The following is a 4647-nucleotide window of genomic DNA, read 5'->3' on the forward strand; positions in this document are numbered from 1 at the left end:
CCAGCAGTGGGATTGCTGGGTCATATTGGTGGACCCAGACATCCTGGAGACATGTAAAAACCCTTTTCTTAACAATTAAAATCTTCAAGCCTTAGGGAGGGGATATAGGTATACACATACCTGATTCACGATGTTGTACAGCAGAAATTCACACAAAATTGTAAAGCTACTATACTCCAATTAAAAAATAAATTTTAAAAATCTGCATTTCTTTCCAAAATTCATGTATATTGTCTACAGAACCGTTGCATCTTTCATATCTGCTTATGCATCCATGTAACTGGTCCTCAACATTGGTTTCACATTGGACTCACCTGGGAGTCTTTAAAAAATATTGGTGACTGCTTCTCAACATAGATTATGATTTAATTAGACTGAATTGTATTCTTAGCATAGGATTTTAAAATGATCCCAGTTGATTTTCATGCTGTCTGGGAACTAATGATATAATCACATTTTGTTCAAAGACTGTTGTTGTTGTTCAGTTGCTCAGTCATGTCCAATCTTTTGTGACCCCATGGACTGCAGCACACCAGGCATCCCTGTCCTTCACCATCACCCGGAGCTTGCTCAAACTCATATCCATTGAGTTGGCGATGCCATCCAATCATCTCATCCTTTGTCATCCCCTTCTCCTCCTGCCTTCAATCTTTCCCAGAATCAGGGTCTTTTCCAATAAGCGGGCTCTTCACGTCAAGTGGCCAAAGTATTGGAGCTTCAGTTTCAGCATCAGGTTTTCCAATGGATATTCAGGGTTGATTTCCTTTAGGATTGATTGGTTTGATCTTCTTGCTGTCCAAGGGGTTCTCAAGAGTCTTTTCCAACACCACAATTGAAAAGCATCAACTCCTGGGCGCTCAGTCTTCTTTATCATCCAACTCTCACATCCATCCAAGACTACTGAAAAAACCAGAGCTTGGACTATACAGACCTTTGTCAGCAAAGTAATGTCTCTGTTTTTTAATAGAGCAGAGTTTTATCATAGCTTTTCTTCCAAGGAGCAAGCATCTTTTAATTTCACAGCTGCAGTCACCATCGGCAGTGATTTTGGAGCCCAAGAAAATAAAGTCTGACTGGTAGGTTTGGATCCTTTAGTGTTCATGAGCAGATGCTGAAGTTCTTAAAGTCATACTAGCTCACAAGAAGGATGATCTGAGAAAGTGTACCCTAGAAATAGGCCATGTTATGTTCCCCAACATTCCTGATATTTCTTTACATATATTTGCTTTTGATACCATACAACCTGTCGCTTGTGCTCATTAATAAGATATTGTCACCTTGCTCTGAATTCAGCCTTCTGTACTTTACTTCAACAAAGGCTAACTCTTTTCTTTACTAGTAATAGGATCTTTGTGTTTTTATTGTTTAGTCACTAAGTCGTATCTGACTCTTGTGACCCCTGAGAGTCTGCTAGGCTCCTCTTTCCATGGGATTTCCCAGGCAAGAATACTGGAGTGAGTTGCCATCTCCTCCTCCTGAGTTGGGGATCTCCCCAACCCAGGGATCAAATCAACATCTCTTACATCTCCCACAAATTCCTCTTTTGAGTACAGTTGATCCTTGAACATGGGTATGAACTGTACAGGTTCAGTTATCCAGACTACAACACTACACATTTGGCTCCTTCAATCTGAGAATACAAAATCACTGATATGAAGGGTTAACTGAAATAATACATGGGTTTTCTCCTGCTCAAGGTCAGTGCCCCTCCCTGCAGCATTGTTAAAGGGTAAACTGCAGTAACACGTGTGGTTTAAAGTGTGAATTCTGAATCCAGGCAGATTTTAGCTGCTAGTTGTGTGACTTTGGGCAAACTCCTTCATTTCTCTGCCTCAATCTCCCCATCTATGAAATGTGGATAATGACAGCATCTATCTCAAAGTTGGTTTTTTTTTTTCAATTTGTTTCAATTGTTTATTAACTGACCAGATTATAAAAATAATCCTGGTAGATACCTTAATTCATCCTTCTAATAAGCCTGTTGATCTAGTCTTCCCTGTTGCCAGCATCTCCACCTTCTACAAAATGAGTGGTCTTATTCTTCATTCCACCTTGTGGAGAAGATAATTTAAAGGGCCACAGGAAATTGTTTGCTTCTTTGAAACGTTTTCTAATGGTATAGATCTCATGAATCAGAGCCTCCATGCAGAAGATGCCGTATTTCCCAAGAGATCAAGCAATCAACACGTTACCTGTCAGGGCAATTTGCTTCTTGCTGATTTTGCCATAACCACGTTTGTAGATCAATTCATTTACAGACTTCAGATTTGGGTACCCCCATGCTTGTATGGCTCCACAATTCTCAGCATGTTAACTGAAGCCTTGTTGAGGTTCACAAAGGTGCCATTGAAGATCTGCTGGAGGCGAAGGAGCTGTAGCACCTTTTGAACCTTTGGGCTCATGCCATTGACACCTCTGATCCTAATGACAAATGCCAATTTGGGTTCTGCAGGTACATAGAAGTTGCCAGCTTTTTGTGCCATCCTAGCCATTTGAATTTCAGTTCTGTACATCTGCATGTATTCCTTGTGGTGATGCTTAGCTTTTTCATAGATAAGCTATCTCCTTGCCTTTCAAAGCATCTTTTGGGCAAACTTCTTTCTCGGGTGCTTGACCTTAAGTTCTGTGAAATTGTTTTGCTTTTTCTTAAGGGTTTCAGGCACAGTAGGAACCATTTTTTCCCCCTCTTCTGCACACTTCATGGTTCCAGCCGGAAAAGAGCTATCTCAAAATTTTTGTGCATGAAGAGTAAATGTGTTGGAGCTATAAAGTGTTTCAAAGAGTTCCCAGCACAGAGTAACAAACAGTTCAATAAACCATAACTATTTCAGTTGAATCAAACTATTAATATGCATATATTGCTAACAATGAGCTGTATGTTTTCACTCTTAGATAAAGCAAAATATTGGTCTCATATTTTATTTTTTAAATTTTTATTGGCATATAGTTGCTTTACACTGTTGTATTAGTTTCTACTGTACAGCAAAATGAATCACTTATACGTGTACTTACTTACTTCCCGTTCAGGTCACCACAATGCATTAAGTAGAGTTCCCTGTGCTATACTGTAGGTTATCTATTTTATACACAGTATAAGTAGAATATATGTGTCAATATCAGTCTCCCAATTCCTCCCACCCCACCGTTTCCCCTTGGTATTCATACATTTGTTCTCTACATCTGTGTCTCTATTTCTGCTTTGCAAATATCTATACTATTTTTCTAGATTTCACATATATGAATTAACATACAATATTTGCTTTTCTCTGACTTAACTCACTCTGTATGACATTCTCTAGGTCCATCAATGAACATTGGGGTGCATGGTTTTTTTTAAATTAGGTCTTATACTTTATTAAATGGATTATTTCCTTCCCTTGTAACCACACTCCTTCCATAAGATAAGGAGTTCATATTCTGTGGATAATTGAAAAGATATCTGGAGCTTGCCTAGAAGATGCCAAGTGAAGGTCACTCCAAAATGCTATCTCAGCCTCAGCTGACCCTAGCAGCTCCTTGTCTAACCACAAATAAGCCTGCTTTCTCTAACTGGTTCTTCAGAATTCTTTGGTCACTGGAGGCAATATAGTGTAGTTATAAAAATCACGAATTCTGAATTCAGACATAGTTTCACTACATGTATAACACTGGCCAATTGTTTGAGCTCATGTGTGCTGTTTCACTATGTGTATCAAGTGGATAAGTATCTGCCTCATAACTTTTTGTGACAATCAAAAAGATTAATATATAGAAATATCTTGAGTATTAAGATAGTGAATGACACAGAGTGAAACTCATGAAATATTAAATAGTATTTTTCTCTTACCTCTTCCCTCTTATTGTAAAATCAAATAAGCCCCTTCTCTTCAAAGCCTTCTCTGAAACAAATTTAAGTCTTCTAAACTTCTCCACAGTATGGGACAGAGAAGGTATGGCCCCATGGCATGTGACATCTTAGTTCCAATCGTCTTAGTTTCCTGACCAAGGATCAAACCTACACCCCCAGCATTGGGGGCACAGAGTCTTAACCAATGGACCACCAGGGAAGTCCCTGAGAAGCAAGTGCTTCTGATAGCACAGGAAGGATGAAGTCCCACCCCAGCCACTGCAGCAGCACTTCCTATGTGCATTTCTGATGCACTAAACTAAGGACCAGAAAGCTTAAATGACTTTTTTCTAAGGTCACAGAGGTAATGAGTTGAAAAGTGAAGGCTAGAAATCAGGTGCCTTGGTTCCTAGACCAGTTTTCTTTCCATTCCAACAAGGAAACCCTGTGACCTTATGACAATAGGCACATAAAGGTGTTTCTCTGCATACATCTCAAATGCATTGCAACTGATAATTAATAGTAGAATATTCTGATGGGATGGTTCTATAAGCAAACTACACAAAACAGAAGACAGGCACTGATATAAGCATCTATCACAACTAGCTAGGAAAATATGAGAAAATTAAACCCAAATTCAGTAGAAGGAATAAGACCAAAAATTAAAGAATTATAAGTAGAATAAAACTGAGAGTTGGTTCTTCAAAAACAATTAAAATATCTAAATCCCTACCAAGAAGAAGAAAAGGGGGACCACATAAATTACCAAGATCAGGAATGAAAAAGGAGATAGTATCATTACAGCTTTTAGACATTAAAAA

The 4647-nt window shown here is 38.7% G+C and overlaps 1 pseudogene; it reads right to left on the reverse strand.

Moving 5' to 3' along the window:
* Nucleotides 1–1956: 1956 nt before the first annotated feature.
* LOC133061915 (large ribosomal subunit protein uL30-like) lies at nucleotides 1957–2908 on the reverse strand (annotated as a pseudogene).
* Between the last annotated feature and the right edge of the window lie 1739 nt (nucleotides 2909–4647).

Source organism: Dama dama, chromosome 9 (assembly GCF_033118175.1).
Source record: "Dama dama isolate Ldn47 chromosome 9, ASM3311817v1, whole genome shotgun sequence".
NCBI classification, from domain to species: Eukaryota; Metazoa; Chordata; class Mammalia; order Artiodactyla; family Cervidae; genus Dama; species Dama dama.